At 45.9% G+C, this 22,181-nt stretch overlaps 1 long non-coding RNA gene across 1 annotated transcript in view; it reads right to left on the bottom strand.

Annotated features, from left to right (window-relative positions):
• Positions 1–22,181, bottom strand: part of LOC146056311 (uncharacterized) — a 488,478-nt gene that overhangs the window by 81,841 nt on the left and 384,456 nt on the right. The gene's annotated exons all lie outside the window — the stretch shown is intronic.

Raw genomic sequence — 22,181 nt, 5'->3', positions numbered from 1 at the left:
GAAGAAAAAAAAAGTTTGGAACCGACAGTCTTCAATGCAGTCGTTACCGACAGCATCGAAAAGGGGACTGATATTTCCCCTATCAGGGAGGGGGGTGTGTGGCCTAATTTTGGGGTGTGGTCTATACTTGCAGCTCTCCCATGACCCCCATAGCAAAGCCCCCAGCCCCCTGGCTGTGGGAATAGACGCTGTGCATTTATTCCCCGCTGCTCAGCAGCCGACAGGGAGACTCACAACAGCCCCCCCTCACCGCGGGACACTGCCTGCCGCGGGTGGGACAGGCCCTAATAATTGGGACTGTCTGCTAAAATCGGGACTGTTGGGAGGTATGCAGTGCTAAATATATAGATTCTAATTGGTTTCCCATAGCAACATCCCACGCGAAATAGAAATCCCATTTTAGAAAACTTCCACCAAAGTGTACAAAGAAAGTGAAGAGAGGACCCGTAGCAACCAGCTCCTGTCATTTTTATATCACAGCCCCTAACATGGCAGGAGCGGATTGTCTGGTACTTTATCACTGTCCAATTCAATCCATCACATCAGATACAAAGATATATGGTGCAATTTAGAAAATGAAGCCTCTTCCCACCTTATGAAACCCCAGCTATCACATGCCTTTATCATGTTCTGGCTGACTATTGAAAGCTGACTATTGATATTTTGTCAGCTTTTAAAGTAGGAAGATTTTTAAGTAGGGAAAAAAGTTACATAGATTAAAGATTGGACTTATTCTGGAACGACTGTGATGTAACGCCTGTCTTCTTCTTATTCATCTCATTACAGGTATTTAACCTTACATGCCATTGCCAGTATTGAGTCACCATCACTCTGCCTGCATATTGCATTATTATAGGTATTTAACCTTACATGCCATTGCCAGTATTGAGTCACCATCACTCTGCCTGCATATTGCATTATTATAGGTATTTAACCTTACATGCCATTGCCAGTATTGAGTCACCATCACTCTGCCTGCATATTGCATTATTATAGGTATTTAACCTTACATGCCATTGCCAGTATTGAGTCACCATCACTCTGCCTGCATATTGCATTATTATAGGTATTTAACCTTACATGCCATTGCCAGTATTGAGTCACCATCACTCTGCCTGCATATTGCATTATTATAGGTATTTAACCTTACATGCCATTGCCAGTATTGAGTCACCATCACTCTGCCTGCATATTGCATTATTATAGGTATTTAACCTTACATGCCATTGCCAGTATTGAGTCACCATCACTCTGCCTGCATATTGCATTATTATAGGTATTTAACCTTACATGCCATTGCCAGTATTGAGTCACCATCACTCTGCCTGCATATTGCATTATTATAGGTATTTAACCTTACATGCCATTGCCAGTATTGAGTCACCATCACTCTGCCTGCATATTGCATTATTATAGGTATTTAACCTTACATGCCATTGCCAGTATTGAGTCACCATCACTCTGCCTGCATATTGCATTATTATAGGTATTTAACCTTACATGCCATTGCCAGTATTGAGTCACCATCACTCTGCCTGCATATTGCATTATTATAGGTATTTAACCTTACATGCCATTGCCAGTATTGAGTCACCATCACTCTGCCTGCATATTGCATTATTATAGGTATTTAACCTTACATGCCATTGCCAGTATTGAGTCACCATCACTCTGCCTGCATATTGCATTATTATAGGTATTTAACCTTACATGCCATTGCCAGTATTGAGTCACCATCACTCTGCCTGCATATTGCATTATTATAGGTATTTAACCTTACATGCCATTGCCAGTATTGAGTCACCATCACTCTGCCTGCATATTGCATTATTATAGGTATTTAACCTTACATGCCATTGCCAGTATTGAGTCACCATCACTCTGCCTGCATATTGCATTATTATAGGTATTTGTGCAATTGTATTAAGAATTAAAGTGAGTTTGAATGTAATAGTGGCTGGGATGGTATGTAACCTCTTACCATTTGTTTATCTTAGTTTTATTGCTAGTGGGAGAGGGGCTCTGGCTGGGTGGGGTCTTAATCAATTAACTTAGAAACAGCTTTTAGTATTTAGTGAGAATACTAGGCTGACACAGCCTGGCTGACTATTGAAAGCTGACTATTGATATTTTGTCAGCTTTTAAAGTAGGAAGATTTTTAAGTAGGGAAAAAAGTTACATAGATTAAAGATTGGACTTATTCTGGACTTAAACTGGACAGAAACTGCCAACCAACTTAACATCTTGATATCAAAGTGATTCAGAAAAACAGAAACTACAGCAACTCAGAAAACCAAGGGACTGCTTTGAGTGAGCTCACTTCATACTCACAACATACTACTCCTGGCTATCTGACTGTTCATCCAGCTTATCACCATTTCTGCAACTGCTAAAACTTTGAATATCACTGTTAATGCTTGTATTTGCACTGTCTGTTTTGAAAATGCACAGCTGTACCTCTAATGACTTCACCACTTCTGCTCTTCCATTGATAGTAGGTGTCCCCCATCATTTTATTCTTGGTCCTCTTCTTCTCTATCTCTATATGTCTTCTCTGGGTGAGCTTATTTGCTCACTTAACTTCCACTATCACCTCTATGCTGATAATACTAAAATCTACCGCTCCTTTCCTGATCTCTCTGATTCCATTCTCACTCATATCTCCAACTGTCTCTCTGCTATCTACTCCTGGATGACCCAGCGCTTTTTTAGACTTAAAATATCAAAGACTAAGCTGACCTCTTCCCACCCTCCTGCATAAAACCTGACCATCTCTCATCCTAACCTACTGTTTATGCCCACTTCTTTCCCTTTTGTGTCACCCCTGTCTGTCTAACCCTCCCCTTTTAGAATGTAAGCTCTAACGGGCAGGGCCCTCTCTCCTCTTGTGCCTTTCTTAGAATATATAAAGCTCTGCCACCCTGGTGATTGCTTCAGTGTCCTGTCCCCTGATGCAACTATCCATATTTACCATGTACTTGTCCTAAACTGTCTTGTACTGTAATTTGATATGTGTTTTGCTCCTAATTATGCTTTGTAAAGCGCTGCGGAATCTGTGTGCGCTATATAAGAAACTGTTAATAAATAAATAATAAATAAATGTTCCTAGGTGGTATACGCAACACCATTAGATTACCGCAACCTCACTATTTAACAAAACACCTACAAGAGGCTCCAGGTTCTGGCTATACATTGTACATTGTATAGATCAGTATCCCTGTATTAATTACTGATGCAGCCTCTAAGTCTTGATGTATCGATCGCAGCCTGAATTCTAACACACCGCCTCGTTTGTTGGGAAAACACAGCGGACTCGTCTCCTATTGACCATCCTATCTTCGAAGATTTGTGGCCCAAGACAATTGCCTGATCCTCCAATCCCTGTAGGGACGCTGCAATTCCCTGCCATGTTTAAAGAGTCTCGTTTATCTTGCGAGCGTATCAGTAACAGCTGATCTATACGTTGCATTGATTGTATTCTGGAACAAGTGTGTTTATAGAATCCATAAGCGCTTAACAGATCTGACATTTAAATACATGCAATAGTGTAAAAGAAACCAAAAGATCCCTGAAAATTATATTGTACGGTAGCTTAAAATGTAACAATTTCTCCAGAGACCTCTGCAGTGATAACGCCATATGATATACAGTATGGATGCTAGGGATGGCCATCGACTATTGATGTTCCCAAAACATCGATGGTCGGGACCTAGTGTTCGATGTTTTGGGCATCGATAGGCGAGGGTCGAATAGTTTGATGCCATCGATGGATGGCATCCGATGGCGATTTTTTTCTTCCCCCCTGCTGGCCAGCTGCCCGGCTATACTACCCTCTCCGAGTCCAAGTCGGAGCAGGAGCCGGGTGCGTGCGCGGCGCGCGCATACGCAGAAGAGACATTATCCAGCGTGTCAGGTATAGTACTATCACGCATGCGCGCACCTCCCAGCGGCCGCCCCATTCTTCCTCTGCGCATGCGCAAGTAGACAATGGTGGGAATGGTTTATAGCCATCGATGGTTCCAGGATAAACTGCCATCGATGGAAGATGCGTCGATGGCCATCCCTAATGGATGCATGGTATAGCCATCTGCACTTACGGTGTCCATACACTTACGGGTTGAGAAATCATCCCAAATCGGATGTGTTTGACATCTCTGCCCACCTGATGCGCATCGGATTGGAGGGGCTGCACATTAAATTTATCGGATCAAACCCATAAGTGGAATTCTCTCAGCCAATCAGATGTGAGACTGACGACTCGCTGAGAATTCTCAGTTGCCCTTCTGAGACAGCCTTGCCTCACGCTAAGGGGGATAGGACCAGGGCCGATGCAAGGTGCCTCAGCACCCTAGGCAAATGTTCAGTGTACTGCAGGGAGAGAGGTCCTTTGGCCCTCCGGCTGTTGAACTACACATCCCAGCATGCCCTGCAAAAGTTTTGCTATTTGGCCATGCTAAAACTGTTGCAGGGCATGCTGGGATGCATAGTTCAACAGCAGGAGGGCTAAAGGTTCCCCATCCCCAGTATACTGCCTCACTCCTCCCCAACCCACACATCAATGCCTACTTTCCAGTAGCTGGCGTCTTAGAAGTTGAACAGTCGCTGCCTGCATTCAGAACAACAAGGATGAATGTTAGAGACACCCTTAACTCTGATTCAGAGGAGTCCCCTGGATCCTGACACCCTAGGCAGCGGCCTAATATTAAGGTCAGCCCTGGATAGGACAAACATTAGAGGGCGTGTGTAAGGCAAGCATGGTTAATGTACCGTAAGGAACAGGTTTGTGGCCCATGCCCACAAGGCAGATTCTTATGCCCTGGTTTGGAGGTAGATGACAGCAATAGGTGTAAGCTTTATATTTGCTGTTGAACTACATATCCCAGCATGCTCTACAACCAGTTTAGCATGGCCAAATGGCAACACTGTGGGGGGAGACGTGATCGCCCTCCCTTGTGGGCTCGCTGCGCTTGCCATGCAGCTGGCACGCTAATTTATTCTCCCTCTATGGGTGTCGTGGACACCCACGGAGGGAGAAAGTTTCGGGATTTCAGTGGTCGGGATTCCGACTGCCGGGAAATTGACCGCATCCCCTATTATTAACCTCGGTACTTGTGTATTTGCAGGGCGTAGTGGGCTATTCTGCAGTGAAATCGCATGGCATGGCATGTTTTCGTGCAGTGCGATGCGATCTCACTAGTTCATTTATTCACTGCACCCTGCCCGCGGATCGCATCGCATGCCATTTGCAGTGCGATGCGATTTTTCATTGTATAAGCACCCATGCGATGAGATGTGATGGTACTTCATTTTAAAAGCACCCAAGCGATTTTATCGCATGCTATTTTGCACACCCCCACTATCCACGTCACCCGAAGTGTGGCGGACCTTTTCATACTGCCAATATCCACGTCGGCGTGGAGTTAATTCTATAAAGTCTGGCGAGGGGACGCAGATTACTTCACATGTATTCCACGTCCCCATGCGGGGCTCGGTGGCTCGCTTCGGTCGCCACACTTTACAAAATCAACTCCAGGCCAACGTGGATAGTGGGGGTATGAAAAGGTCCGGGGGACGGGTAACAGTGTGCGCTCGCCACGCTTCGGGGTGATGTGGATAGTGGGGGTGTGTAAAATAGCACGCAATAAAATCACATGGGTGCTTTTAAAATGAAGTACCATCTCATCGCATCGCATCGCATGGCTGCTTATACAATGAAAAATCGCATCGCATCGCACCGCAAATGGCATGCGATGCGCAGGCAGGGGTGCACTAAAAATTATCTAAGGAAAATATTCCTACGGTGCCGTACGTATGCAAATTGGGCGCCCTGCAAATACACAAGTACCTAAGGGCGGGATGTACTAACGCTTACCGCTCCGTAGACATCCATGTTTCGCGTCCGCAATGGCTTCCTGTTATGTATTAATCAAGTTTCGTTGTGTTGTTGAAAAAAAAACTCCGCCGGCTTCTGTTCTCGTGGAGTTTCCGGCGCGGCAGATCCCCTCATTCATCTCTGTGTAGCTGAAGCGCCTGTGTGATGTACTAACACTCGCAGCGCTCAGCTTTGTGTGGAGTTAATTCGCCTTGTATTTCAGGCGTTAATACACTATTTTATCTCATGGGGGGTTTTTTGCGTCACAAATATATTAAACAAGAAGGTAATTTTTTTTTTTTTTTAGATTTGTCTGAGTTAATAGGGGCGTTGGTTGTCTTGTGGGCATCTCATTAGAATGCATTTTGCTGGATAGCCGTGGCTTAGGGTAATGAGGGCAATGTGATGTTTGTATGGATTATTTGTTTGAGGTAATGCCAAATTGCAAAATGGGGTTTGGTTTGAAGCAGATTAAGGTGTCGTCATTGTTAAATTAGGGAAAGGGATGTTGTTAGGGTGAGGGGTGGTAGGGCTGAATTGATAGGGGTGGTAGGGCGGAGGTGATGGGCACAGTAGGTTTCTGAGGGGAGGTAGGGCGTTGGTGATGGGCACAGTAGGTTCTGAGGGGTGGTAGGGCGTTGGTGATGGGCAGAGTAGGTGGCGCCTGGGAGTGAGAGAAACCCGCGCCGCACAGCAGAACTGACATGACAGGAGTAAACGTCATTGCGCATGCGCAAAAAAAAAAAAAAAAAGCGTAACTATTCCGACGGATAGCAGAGTTAACGCGGACATGAAGATAGGAAAAAAAATTAGTACATAACGCGGAGATCTCCGCAAAAAGAGAGCGAAATCATCACGAAAAAAACAACTACACTTCACTACAGAAATGCGAGTAATAGTACATCCCGCCCTTAACCTCAATAACATTAATTTCCAATCTATTCTGAATACCTGACAGCTCACAATGTTGTTTTTAGGCCAATAGGTTGCACCGAGGTAGTTGGATGACTATGCTAAATGACACAAGTATGCGGCACAAACAAGTGGCCCATCTCGGAGTGGCACTGCAGTGGCAGACAGGATGGCAGTTTTAGAAACCTAGGCCCCATAGAGCACATAATGCCAAAAAAAAAAAGGAAGTGTAAAATGGAATTGTCCTTGGGCCCTCCCGCCCACCATTATGTTGCGGAAATAGGACATACACACTAACAAACCAATCATTTCAGTGCCAAACGACTGTGGTTGAAATGATTGGGTGATAAATAGCCAGCCAATCAGCTCCTGTCTGACATGTCACAGTGCAGGCTGGGTTTGAAAAATGTCAGGCAGGTGCTGATTGGCTGGCTGTTTATCACTGCATTTTATTACTTTTGAAGCTTAGAGAATCTGGCCCCCAGAAATAGGTCATAACGTTGACATCGTCCCCATTCATACTCACCGTGCTCTGCTGGCCAGTGCTGCGGCTCCCAGCTACTGCCTCTCCCCTTTCCTGGGCCGCTGCTGTGGCTGCCTGCCCCATTCTCCACCCGCTCTTCCCTAGACGTTGTCATTATGATGTCACTCGCACGGCGACACTGGAAGTGAGGCCCCCCCCCCAAAAAAAATTTCAACCATGCAGTCAGGTGTGAGATTAGGTCACAGCGTCTGTAGTTTGTTTGGGCCCCCACAAAACAAGTTGGAAATTACTCTCCCCGCACAACATGGCTCTAGAGATAAGATACTTACCCAGCTCAGGGGGGCAGGGGCCACAGCAGTGGCTACTTGTTTGGGGGCATGGCCAGAGTGATCACTCCATTTTAACCACGACCCCTCGACAGGAAATGCTGTTTTTCAGGCATTGCACTGCGGGGGCAGGGCTAAAATGGCACTATTTGCATCATTTGACCCACGGACACCCTTCAGTGTTGTGTACATCCTCATAGAATATTAATTCGCCCCTGCTGGAGTGACACTGCAGTGGTTTTGAATACTAGGCCCCAAAGAGCACATGATAGAAGAGGGTAAAAAAGGGGGGGAGGGGGTACAAGATGGAAATGTCCTTGGATGCTCCCACCCACCCTTATGTACATGCACAAATAATTTCAGCGACAGGATCGGCCACACACAGAAAGGGCCCCCACATAAAAATCAGCAATTAATCTCTCAAGTACAACAGTGGCGTCAAACTCATGGCCCTTCAGCTGTTGAGGAACTACATGTCCCAGCATGCTCTGCCACAGATTTTATATAATGGATTGCTGAAACTGTTGCAGGGCATGCTGGGACATGTAGTTCCACAACAGCTGGAGGGCCATGAGTTTGGGCCCCCACTAATAATGTTTGTCATTTCCTTAGCAACATAATTGCGCAAAAAAAAAAAAAAGGTGGGTGGGTGGGGCACAGCTCATAGGGGCGGGGTCATGGCTCATGGAGGCAGTCACGGGGTCTAGGCCTCGCGCTATGCCCCCTTTCTCCATCACCCTCATAGTAACTGTATTATCCCTACTTCTGTGCTGCGTTTGCCAATGGTAAAACTGCTGCACATATCCCAATGTTTTATCAGTGTATATAGAGGTGAGTGGATGAGTTATGTTATGGTTAGTGGGTATTGCTGGATATATCTCAGTATCTTCTAACACTGGAGAAAGAATTGGAAATTACCTTTTACCCACAAAATATATAAAAATATCAAAATTACCAACATGCAAAATAACATTGTGTGTCAATAGGACATAAAAAACTTTCCTCCATATAAGAAACTAATTTTTATTAAAATTGTTCCATATCACATTCATCCACCCGCCAATTACTCTCCAAACCGCTGAATAGTAAATCCATAGGTTTGGAGGTAAATCCACAGACAAAAGGTGATTATTTTGTACATTTCCCTGTTCCCCATTGAGGCCTTTAAATCAGGACAGTTGGGATGTGCGTTGTTCTGCCCCCCTTATCCCTAAACACAATTTGGAGACTTTTACTACATTTTTGCTGAATGGCGGCCATCTTGTCCCATGACATCACTATGACATCACAAAGGCTCTGTGTCAGAGGACTTTCTGGCAGCATCAGGTGAAGAAGCGGATATTTTCTCTCCTGCTCCTACTGTATTACTCTGAATTTTAGCAGTTACCTGCGAAATTATGGGCTGTCTTTGCAGCAAAATGTGCATCCCTGCACCCAGCAGGAAGGTAAGTGCCTGGTTATATTTATGGGTTGTACATTGCACATACAGAGGATACAGAGGCCGCAATAGGGAGGAGCTTATCCAATATTGGGCGTTTCTGGGCAGATTTTAGGGTGATTTGTCCAGTTCTGTAGCCTAAATAGGTTTCTTTGAACATCCATGTAACAAAAAGGGTAACACTGCTCTTCACCTCTAAGGGGGGGGGGGGGGGGGAATTCAAGCGGGGTGCAGTGCTTATGGGTATCACAGTAACATGGGCACAGACTCCTTCACAAACAGATGTATTCCAGTCCGAGGTCCTCCCCAGCCCAGGGCCTGCGGTGTATTACTTACACCATTATGTATCTGTCCTGTACCCTCCCCTGCACAATTCCCAGGCAGCAGTGTCACATAATTTGGGCATGTTGTGTAGTTACACTCACGTTTCATCAGTAGCCTCTCACATTATCAGTACTGAAGCGTCCATCTCCCCAAATTGCTGGGCTTTGTAGTTCGGCAGCACTTCTGCTGCTGTCGTACATGTAGGTTCCCCCTGGAGACCCCCTCTCACATTTTTGGCTGTGTGCAGTGTGCTCCTTCTCCTGCCAGTAGCTGCCTCCTGCCCGTTCTCCTCCTGCCTGACACTAACTGCCACTAACTGCCCATGCGCCCTGGTGACCAGTGTTGTCAGATCATCCCTGTAATAAGCGCACATATGAATTACACAGGTCCCAGGTGTCATTATGTCCGATGAGCAGTCATATGTTTAGCCCCAGAACCTGTGTTACAAAAATATTAACTGCAGATTTGATGTAATGACAGTTGGTGTGAACTCTGACCCCCGGGACCTGTGTAATTCATATGTGCACTTATTAAAGTGATGATCTGGCACCCCTGCTGGTGACCCTCATACCAGGGGAAACGCAGGATGTAAGAGGGGGGTTTCTCCCAACATGACCCATTCCAGGAGGGACACAATGCTCTGTTCCTGGGCTTCCCTCTGATATTATGATTGTTGTCACCTGGGTTGAACTAGTTGTTTGTTAAGAAAGGTGATAGTTATCCTAAAATAAGAGTAGGATGGCCAAGAACCATCGATGGTTCATTGTGATTGATGGTTTATGGCTGATGTAGAACACCACATTATTGCCATCGATGGGGGAGAATCAGATGGTTTGCCTTCATCGATGGTGCAACATAACACCTGTGGGGCCCTGCCCCTGGAACAGATTGCCAGTCTGTCGCATAAAGGGGATGACCATCGGTTGGTGAAACCATAATTACATACTGTAGATAGCTGCCATCAATGACTACATGCAATATCACCATCAATGGCAACCACACCGATGGTCATCCCAAATTAAGAGAGAAGTTCAAGAACAGAGCATTTTGTGCATTCTGAAGTGGGTCAGGGGAGATAAAGAGATCACACACACACACACTCACTGTTACTGCAGCGCAGGTGAAGATGGTCAGGTCCAGACAGTCTGCATTATTAGGCTCCGCCCATTCTCGGCATAATGCCAGAAGTAACAGGTCCCCTCACCATAGACCCGCAACTCATGACGTTATGCTGTGAGGGGCGGGGCTTTAACCACCGACCCAAGCACACGTTTAACAGAAAATCAGGGGGTGGGAGGTGTTCTAGTTATTGGGTACCCCCCTTTGTGCGCTAGTGCCTACCCCCGGGTACCTAAGGACATGGTCACTTCCCCTCTCCAGCGAATATAACACTAAAGCTGCCCATACACGGTCTGTTTAACGGATCCGTTTGGGACTTACAATAGCGCGCATCGCATGCCTTTTTGCATGCCATGCGATGCGTAGCTAGTACAAAACGTATGTGCAGCACATACTTTTTGTACATACATAGTACAGAACAGAGCCGGTCCACAACGGACCGTGTATGGGCAGCTTCACAATGGTTACATATTACAGACAGTATATGAAACTTATTGAATATACAGTAAGAAAGCTGAGCGGACCTTCTCTCAGTCACTATACATTGCTATAAACTTATTATAACTGCTGACGCCGGTACTAATAGTTATACAGGTTGAGTATCCCTTATCCGAAATGATCGGGACCACGAGCAATCCGAATAAGGGATTTTTACGGTTTTTGGAATATTATTATTTTTTTTAATATACTTACCTGTCCCCTGGTGGGTCCCCGATGGTCCGTCGGCGTCCATGGAGTCCTCCGGCGTACATGGCAGGTCTTCAGCATCATCTCAGGCATCTCCAGCAGTCCCAGGAGTGCATTGGGGGGGGGGGGGGATATTTGAACTATTCCCAAAAAAAAAACCACGGTTTTGAAATAATTCGGATAACTGATATCCGGATACGGGATACTCAACCTGTACCAATAAATTATAAATCACAATGGTGACGTTACAGCTGCTTCCACTGCCCTGATCTGTTCTATTGCTTCCATGGTAGAAAGTGCTTGTACTGCGGAGAGTTCTGTAGTCACAGCTCATGATGTCTCTTCCTCTGCTCCTTACAGCCTGGCAAGTCTGCGAGGCTGAAGGGAACGACCACGTACCCACCCAATGTGCAGCCCCCCACCAGCATGCAGCACCCCACCTGCGTGCAGCACCCCACCAGCATTCAGCACCCCACCAGCGTGCAGCACCCCACCAGCGTGCAGATCCCCACCAGCGTGCAGATCCCCACCAGCGTGCAGCACCCCACCAGCGTGCAGCACCCCACCAGTGTGCAGCACCCCGTGCCTTGCGCCATTGTGTGTGATGAACAGTCAGCTAAGTTGGACACTAAAGTGGCACGAGAGGCTTATGTGGCAGCAGCGGTGGCAGCAGCTATTCATGAAGTGGTGGCCTCCTACTTCCCGATTGATGGTAAGTTTCCCCCTGGTGTCATGTATGGGCTGCTTGTTACTGATCACATTACTAATTCGAGTGTTGCTTTGTTCGGACGCACTACAGAGGAGATTGCGCCTCCGCACAGAACTCACACCCTATTACATAGAGCCCATAGACAGTACGGGGTACATATACTACAATGAAAAGAGGTGATGTTGCCCATAGCAACCAATTGGATTCTGTCTCTCATTTTCAGATGATACTACATCTACTGAGCGCTCTGATACCAGCAGTGACTGTACTGAGCGCGAGGACCTGGCGGATACCAGCAGTGACTGTCCTGAGCGCGAGGACCTGGCGGATACCAGCAGTGACTGTCCTGAGCGCGAGGACCTATCCGATAACAGCAGTGACTGTTCTGAGCGCGAGGACCTATCTGATAACAGCAGTTACTGTTCGGAAACAGCCACTGATAGCAGCACTGCCTCTTCTGGGAGCATGGAAGAAGTGAGCAGCAGAGACTCCTCTCCAGGGTAGGTTGCCGGCACAATCCGCGCGTCCTCCCTGCTCTGGTCGCTGGGGTAGATTTCAGGTCTCCCGTCTTACACACATGCTGTGATGTATATATGGTATCTCCATATCTGCTGCAGCCGGGGCCGCTACACAAGTTCTCTCACACAGCGCTGATGGGCCGGTATCCTACTAGTATGACATGTATATATCAGTATACCATACTTGTCTACTTGCTGGCTGCCCTCTCCGCCAAAGGGGGGGGGCGGGAGTCAGACAGCTCTCCGGGAGTGTTTCCCCTCTCCCGGCCATTCCAGGAGGGTAGGCAACCCTGCATTATACTAAGGGAGTGTAACAATGTAATAGGAGAAATGAAGCCATGTAAATGATGGGGCCTACACACACACGTAGTGAGGTTAGATCACTAAGCACAGATCTCTCACTCTAAGCAGACCTCAGTAATCTGTCACTGCCCATGTTCTCAATAGAGAGAACGCAGGAGATGACCAGATTTATACTGCGTGCAGTATCTGCATCTCCTAGTGATAGCGACATATGGGGCCACGCATCGCCATGGACCCCACACACACAGTGATGCGTGCTTCATTTCTAGGCAATCTAGTCAGATCACAGAAAATAGGCCACAATCGCTCGGTGTGTGGCCCCATTAGAGGGATCTCACATCACTGTACACTGGGCTTCCTGTAGGGGGCCGTCCTTGTCAGGTCACACCCACAGTATCAGCACTCTTATTGGTCCAAAGAGGAATCACACAGATAAATGTAGTCAGTAAGGGCCAGTAACATGGTGCAGGCGCCAGATAGCAGCAGGCCAGGGAATAATGAGATGACTTGTACATGGCAAACGTTTGTGTCTTTACAAGAACAGTCACTGATCAACGTTTGTTTTTATAGGATGATCTACAAGAAGCGGGTGGATGTCAGCTTCCTATGGCAGGAGGGGGAGGAGGAGGAAGACGATATGCCCAGCATGATTATATAACCTGGACATCGGACTCACTGAGCCCTTAACATCAGCTATCCCGTAACCTGGGAACTTGTTTAAAAAAAAGTTTACAGTTGATTTGACTTCTGTCAGTTAATTGCATCAAACTTAATCATTAAAGTTTGTGCAACATTGTTAAAGCCTGTCCTGTTGACGGCTCATCCCCCTAAGCCAGTCCTGTTGACGGCTGATCCCCCTAAGCCAGTCCTGTTGACGGCTCATCCCCCTAAGCCAGTCCTGTTGACAGCTCATCCCCCTAAGCCAGTCCTGTTGACAGCTCATCCCCCTACCCAACCTGTCCCGTTGACGGGTAATCCCCCTACCCCCAATCTCTGTCTTCACAACTCCCTCTCTCCATATCCAGCAGGTCTGAAACATCATTTTGCTGTCACTGTCTATGGAGTCATTTGGTCGCTGAGCGGCCTCTATATGATTCTGTTGTTGTCAACAATAAAAAGCCTGACAAGCCAATCAGTGTCTGATGTGTTATTTCCCACTAATGTGAGTGTTCCCATTGTACTACTGTACTGGTCTGACCTATATCCATGTGGTAAATAGCTGTGGGAATGTAATGTGTAATTAAAGTATATGGTAGGTTGGGGTAGTACTGTGGGCTATGAGGATCTGCACAGCTACACTAATGGTGCCCATACACGCACCGATCCCGGCGGTGCGATGCTCTGTGATGGGGTGCGCGCTCCCGCGGCACCTCATCGCACAGTACAAAAAGTATGTGCTGCACATACTTTTTGTACTAGCTTTTTATCGCATCGCATGCACAACGCATGCACAAGGCATACGATGCGATGTGTCCTAGTTATGCACAGAACGCATGCCGGGATCGGTGCGTGTATGGGCACCTTTAGCCCCATATACAATGTGATCTGGGTGGGATCATACCACACAGGATTGCATACAGTTTGTGCAACTGTTATTTTAAGGTTAAAGCCTGTCCCGTTGATGGCTCATCACCCTACCCAAGCCTGTCCCGTTGACGGCTCATCACCCTACCCAAGCCTGTCCCGTTGACGGGTAATACCCCTACCCCCAATCTCTTTCTTCACAGCTCCCTCTCTTCCAAGTTTGAAACATAATTTTGCTTTTACTTTCTAAGGAGTAATTGGGCCTGTTTAGTGGCCTCTAGTGGTCACAGGTGGTACTTCATCTTAGAGGTGAGGTATTCAGCCTTTTCTATATAGAGATATTTGATATGTGTAATAAATATACAAGCACATACAGAAATTATTATACACTAGCTGACCCGCCCGGCGTTGCCCGGGAAACCCTTGGGGTTTCTTTATTTCCAAAATTACTGAAAAATTTCATCTTACAATATGCTGTGCCAAAGACCTAAGATTGTAATTTGTTATAGATTCCACCATAATGTTAGAATGTGTTTGCATTGATACTCAATGACGGCAATGAAATCAGGTTTGGTTTTGTTGTTTGAAACACAACACTCCTGAGTTGATAACTTGTATGTGTTGATGAATTCCACATCCACTCCTGAGATTTAGCACCTACTGTATGACATATCCTCCAACATCTGAGGGTCAGAAATCGGTACAAAATCAGAAAGGGACCTGGCCACACCTCCATTTCTATACTTTCAAATTGTACAGTTTCTAGGGTGTGTAATTACAGGCGCTGAGTGCGAAGGGACCGGGGTGGGCGTTACTTACCCCGCCATAATTAATTAAAAATTCACTGCTCCCTGCCACTGCCAGGTCTGGGGATCTGTAAATCACATGCACCGGGCATCTTTACCAAACAGTGGGGCAGCCCCTGAGTGTGGGAGCAGGTCCACGGGCCTGGCCACATGATGTCATGACGCGACGCACGCTACCCGCACCACTGTAATGCCCCACTGGGAATGGGTGCAATGGGCCAAATCCTTCCCTACACCCGCCGAGCCAATCCACTGATCCAGCCATCACAATCATCAATGGGTGCATTGATAAGGTTTGAGTGTAAGAAGTTGAAGAATAAGACTGAGAAAAAGAATTGCCATGTTACAAAGTGTACAATTTACTCAATAAATCGTGAAAAAAATGTAAGTGTACATAGAAGTACAATCAAGTTATGAAAGTAGGATTAAAAAATAAGTTCTGATTCAAACTGATAATTGTTTGGATGGGGTGGGTTGTGAAACAAATCTATAGGTGGGCGTATGGATATTGTGGGCATAATTGGTGTTTGTTACACCTACATGGGGCCCTCAAATTGATGGGATTTTCACTACAGTGTCACGGTCACATTGTCACCATAGGGGGATTCCCAATTGTGGTCCAGGTGGTCTTTTAGGGACCCTTTACAATCCTGTAGGTCTCTTCTCCTTGAGCTTATGGTCTCCCTTAATGATAGTCAATCACTGAGGGAGACCATAGGCTCCAGGAGAAGAGACCAACGGAATTGTAAAGGGGTCCCTAAAAGACCACCTGAACCCCAATTGGAAATCCCCCTACGGTGACACTGTAGTGAAAATTTCTCATCATCTGGGTACCCCCTGTAGGTGTACCAAACACCAATTATGCCCACAATATCCATACCCCCTCCACCTATAGATTTGCTTCGCAACCCACCGCCATCCAAACAATTATCGGTTTGAATCATAATTTATTTTTTAATCCTACTTTCATTTCTTGATTGTACTTCTATGTACACATATTTTTTTCATGATTTATTGAGTAAATTGTACACTATAACATGACAAATCTTCATCTCAGTCTTATTCTTCAACTTCTTACACTCATAACATTCAAACAAATGCATGCAGCGCTCATGCCCATCGACCAAACATTATCTATGAACCAAAAGAGTCTGGGAAACCCTTAAGGCAGAGCAGTGCCTGATATCCAGCTGACTAACAGGGTGAGAGTGTGACACCCACGAGTGGTATGAAATGGCAGCTGTGTGGCTTTACCTCATTACCTGGGTTTCCGGGCCTGGTTCAGATTCTCTCCACTCTTCAGAGAGGTAAGGACAATCAGGCGAGGCAAGGGGTATGTTAAACAGTTTCCTCCGCAGAGAACAGATTTATTATAGACAATTGCAATCTGGTGAATACTGATTGTTGGATGCTACAAGGAAGCTGTTCACTAAAATAGGAACCAATTCAATTCTTTGCTAATACTGTGAATATTCAAAAATTACTTTGCATTTTATGTGAAAACTATTATCATATGAGCAATACTCTACAACACAATATATGATCAAATATAGAATAACATTTAACTGTGCACAGTATGAATTGGTGTTAAGTCCTGTATTTCTGCATCCAGGAACAGTGTCCCTAAGTCTTCATCGTACGATTACGTTGGGGCCCAATTGATTATGTAGCTGCATTTTAAACATAAAAGAATCCTTGGCAAACGGCTTGGAGAACTGCTGTCTATAACAATAAATGGCTCCTGCAATACGGGATCCAGCCACAGGGGTGTAATAGGGACAGTATTATAATTCCTTTCAGGTGCTGATAAACTGGACAGGACAGTCATGGGTTCCAGCAAATAGATGAAGCCAAAGTCATGTAGCAAACAAGTGTCTATGGGTAATGCCAGTATAGCACAATGTCACTCTGAGGCCTGCTGGCTTCTGTTAAGTAATACTGTAGTCTGTGTTAGTTACTGTGGTAGCATGGTGACCTCTCACTGCTGGGGTTCTGTATGCAGCTGCAATAAAGATGGGTATGTGCTTGCCTGGATAGGTACTTTCTGCTGAAGCTATAGTAGACTGTTATACAGGGCTGCAGTTGTAAGAGAAGTCTCATTGCTCCCCTTTGGTGCCCACACAAGCCTCTGCTTCTGCTGCTCCCAGTTTCTGTACCTGATGCTGCACTTCAGTCTCTGGGACTTGACTCACACCTCTTGCATCCTTTGTTGCAACTTTACACAGCTCAGGGTCCAAGACTGGCTCCAAATACAGCTCTCAGCACTGCCTGGTACTCTCTCTTCCCAGCTCCTCAGAGCAGCAGCATGCTTCCTCCTCACACAGACTTCCTGTCCCAGCACACTCTCCTTCCAGTGCCCTTGCCCCTGCAGGCAATGCTGGGTCCTAAAGCCCTCCTTGACAGCACATTGCAGTCTTGTGCTGTCCACCTGTAAGAGGCTGCCAGAGAGTTAACCACTGATGTGAACACTAACCCTTTCAATCTCTGAATAACTGTGTGGGGGTACCACATCCTACCGCACTTAAAGGTTGCATGTCCTCATGCAAGGATAGGAGTTGTCCATGTTCCGCATTCAGATGGTAGCTCTTGAGGAAGTTGTGGTCTGACAGTGTCTTGCAGGTTCTGTTGCATATATCTACTTGGTTCTTCTGGATTGGCCATACTTTTAATTAGCTCATTTTGTGATTGGGAATGAGAATACTGTTGACTGCATTCATATGGTCTCCAATTATTGTATCCTGACACATTTTCTGCCTCTTTCAGATACATATTATCTTTCTGGGATTGGTATTTTTGACTGTAGTGATGCGTAGGACCTCTGCGACGTGGGTAGCTCCAATAACACTTTCTTTTTGCTGCATATCTGCTGCCTTGAACTGGAACACCACCAGGACCAGTGACATTTTCTGCCTGGAGACCTTTTTCTCCTTTAATGACATCAAATTCTACATTCTCCCCAGTATTGAGGCTTTGATAATATTTTCTTGGGTTGTTCTTCTGGATAGCTGTGTAATGAACAAAAATATCCTGCTTTGTGTCAACACAATTGATGAATCCGTATCCACGTTGCATGTGAAACCAGACAACTTTTCCCCAGATTTTCTTTGTGCGGACTGGAGGATCATTCTCTAATATGGCAGATAACTCATCTGCACCTATATGGCATTGTCTGCCATAGCAAGCCTGCCATTCTTCAGGACATGGAACTACTCCTCCTTTTCTCCCCGAGGCTTGGCTTTGAGGTTGCTCCCACCGGTCACTAGGCATTTTCCTCCTTCTTGTTCTCCACCTTTGTTTCCTATGACTAGGTATTTTAGACTTTGATATGTTGCACATCTCTTTTCTCATCTCAGCCATCCACACCATCAAATCTTCCAGCTGCCTTTCAAGTATCTGTAGAGGATCTGTGGATGGCATCTGCACACTCTGCAATATGGTGACTTTCCCCTTTAGCGTTGGATTAGGGTTTGAGTGATTATCTCCAAGTGGATGTGTATAGTTATGAAATTTTGGCATGTTCAGAGAGTCCATGTCCCGATCTGTGACAGTGCCTATCACCTTGATTGCTGCTTCTTTGAAGTCACGAAAGGTTTGTTTTGGGAGTTGCATCCTCAGCATTCGCAAATGGGTCCGGGTCCCTTCTCCATTAGCCCCTTCAATAAGCTGGGTTACTAATGCTTCATCTGTATTCTTGACCTCTTCTGCATCTATGGCCTGTATTGCATGCAAGGCTTCTTGTAGAGTTAGGGCATATTCGCGAAGGGATTCTCCCGGTCTTTGCTTACAAGCGTAGAATTTCATTTTTAGTTCCAATAACTTCTGAATCTCAAATGTGATGGCCAATTTTGTCAGTACTTGGTCCACGTTTTGTTTCTCTTTCAATGGCCATGACGTAACTTCCCCCAGTGCCAATCCTTTTAATTGTCCTATTAATATCTGTACTTGCTGTTGGTTGCTCAAGGGAAACAGAAGAAACATTGAGTTCATACCGGTTTTGAATTTGGTAAAAGAGGTCCCTTCATTGCAATGAACATCTCCACTGTACATTGGGAGCCATGGTGCCCCGAAGTGATAAATTAGTGTAATTGGGTTCATTTGCGCCATTTCTGGGCTTGCCGTTCCTGCTTTACTGCCAGATGGCTCTACTGATGCGGGTTGATCTGTCGACATCCACCCTTGAGTTTTCAATCTCCTTACTTTGGACTCTGAATCCTGTTCATAGTGACGCCAAGTGTGACACCCACGAGTGGTATGAAATGGCAGCTGTGTGGCTTTACCTCATTACCTGGGTTTCCGGGCCTGGTTCAGATTCTCTCCACTCTTCAGAGAGGTAAGGACAATCAGGCGAGGCAAGGGGTATGTTAAACAGTTTCCTCCGCAGAGAACAGATTTATTATAGACAATTGCAATCTGGTGAATACTGATTGTTGGATGCTACAAGGAAGCTGTTCACTAAAATAGGAACCAATTCAATTCTTTGCTAATACTGTGAATATTCAAAAATTACTTTGCATTTTATGTGAAAACTATTATCATATGAGCAATACTCTACAACACAATATATGATCAAATATAGAATAACATTTAACTGTGCACAGTATGAATTGGTGTTAAGCCCTGTATTTCTGCATCCAGGAACAGTGTCCCTAAGTCTTCATCGTACGATTACGTTGGGGCCCAATTGATTATGTAGCTGCATTTTAAACATAAAAGAATCCTTGGCAAACGGCTTGGAGAACTGCTGTCTATAACAATAAATGGCTCCTGCAATACGGGATCCAGCCACAGGGGTGTAATAGGGACAGTATTATAATTCCTTTCAGGTGCTGATAAACTGGACAGGACAGTCATGGGTTCCAGCAAATAGATGAAGCCAAAGTCATGTAGCAAACAAGTGTCTATGGGTAATGCCAGTATAGCACAATGTCACTCTGAGGCCTGCTGGCTTCTGTTAAGTAATACTGTAGTCTGTGTTAGTTACTGTGGTAGCATGGTGACCTCTCACTGCTGGGGTTCTGTATGCAGCTGCAATAAAGATGGGTATGTGCTTGCCTGGATAGGTACTTTCTGCTGAAGCTATAGTAGACTGTTATACAGGGCTGCAGTTGTAAGAGAAGTCTCATTGCTCCCCTTTGGTGCCCACACAAGCCTCTGCTTCTGCTGCTCCCAGTTTCTGTACCTGATGCTGCACTTCAGTCTCTGGGACTTGACTCACACCTCTTGCATCCTTTGTTGCAACTTTACACAGCTCAGGGTCCAAGACTGGCTCCAAATACAGCTCTCAGCACTGCCTGGTACTCTCTCTTCCCAGCTCCTCAGAGCAGCAGCATGCTTCCTCCTCACACAGACTTCCTGTCCCAGCACACTCTCCTTCCAGTGCCCTTGCCCCTGCAGGCAATGCTGGGTCCTAAAGCCCTCCTTGACAGCACATTGCAGTCTTGTGCTGTCCACCTGTAAGAGGCTGCCAGAGAGTTAACCACTGATGTGAACACTAACCCTTTCAATCTCTGAATAACTGTGTGGGGGTACCACAAGTGCAGTGTACCCATTTTGTATTGATCAATGGGTGCATTGGCCAGGACAAAGATTTCTCAGTGCAACTGGAGGACTGGAGAGACAGATATGGGGAACAAAGTAGAAATGGTACATTAGGTACAGTTTTTATTTGCCGGTACAGACTGTTAAATAAACGGCAAATTATTTTTTATGTGTTCTGTGTGTTTGTGTGTGTTGTACTGTTTTTGTGTGTGTGTTGTAATGTATGTGGTTTTGTGTTATATTGTATGTATCTGTCCAATGTGTAAGTGTGTGAGGTGTGCTATGTATATACAGTATGTGTGTGTTGTGTCTTTGTGTATCTGTGCAAAGTTTAAATGTGTGTTTTGTGTGTGTTGTACTGTTTTTTGGGTGTGTGTGGTGAATGTGGGTGTGTGTTGTGCTGTTAGAGGTATGCTATGTGTGTGTATCTGTGCAATGTTTAAGTGTGTGTTCTGTGTATTGTACTGTTTTTGGGTGTGTGTTGTACTGTGAGTTGTGTGTTATGTGTGTGTGTTGTGTTGTGTGTATATCTGCCGAATGTGTAAGTTTGTGAGGTGCGCTACGTATATATGTGTGTGTAGTGTGCTGTGCATATCCTGGCAATGTTTAAGAGTGTGTGTTCTCAGTGGCGTAGCTTGGTTTGGGGCGCCCCCCCTGCGTTAATGGGGGGGGCGCCTCCCCCCCTCCCCGCCGGCCTCCCTACCCCCGCCGTTAATGGGGGTGCGCCTCCCCCCCTCCCCACCCCGGGCGCCGGTGCCACCCCCCGCCCCCCCCCCATCGCCGCAGGCTTACCTGTCTGCGCGTCCTGGCTTCAATTAATAATTCTATGCCGACGGACCACGATAAAATGGCCGCCCCCATACCCCAAACAGTTTCAGAGAACTGTCTGCTTCATGGGGCGGCCATTTTATCGTGGTCCGTCTCCATAGAATTGATTGAAGCCAGGAGTTGTGTGTTTGTTGTACTGTTTTTGTGTGTGTGTTGAAGTGTGTATGGATTTGTATTGTACTGCATGCGGTGTGTTTCCAGCAATTTCAGCCCCTATCTCCCCCGTGTGTACACAGCTTAAGTGTGTGAGGTGCTCTACGTATAAATGTGTGTGTTGTGTGCTATGTGTGCGTATGTGGTGTACTGTGTGTGTGTGTGCGTGTACAATGTGTACGTGTGTGTGTCTTATGTGTGGTCTATGTATATCCTCAATTATTTCCTAATTGTTTAAAGCCTTCACCATAATGTTAGAATGTGTCTGTCATACTCAATGACAGCAATGAAATCAGGTGTGGAGTTGTTCCTTCGTCCACGGTTTCCCAGATCGTCGATCTTTTCCCCAGATCATCAATGAAGGAAAATTAAAACTTGGTGTTTTTTAAAATTCTAAGTGGAAATTTCCCAAAAACGGCTTCGAGGTGCACACCACCGGGTCCAGAGGTATCTTGTTGCCAAATTTGGTGTCTCTGAGTGCCACGGTGTGTCCGCAATGCGACGGACACGCATGCACGCACACACACACACGCACACAGACTCTTCAACTTATTATATAGATATGTAAGATATGTATATGTATATATGGATCCGTTAAAAAAAAAAAAAGGGGAAGAACAGCAAGTCAGTGTTATTTTCC

The sequence above is a fragment of the Crinia signifera genome, unplaced genomic scaffold (genome assembly GCF_055691185.1).
Source record: "Crinia signifera unplaced genomic scaffold, ASM5569118v1 HAP2_SCAFFOLD_79, whole genome shotgun sequence".
Classification (NCBI taxonomy): domain Eukaryota; kingdom Metazoa; phylum Chordata; class Amphibia; order Anura; family Myobatrachidae; genus Crinia; species Crinia signifera.
The sequence above is the reverse complement of the archived record's forward strand: the minus strand, read 5'-3'. Positions and strand labels throughout refer to the sequence as shown.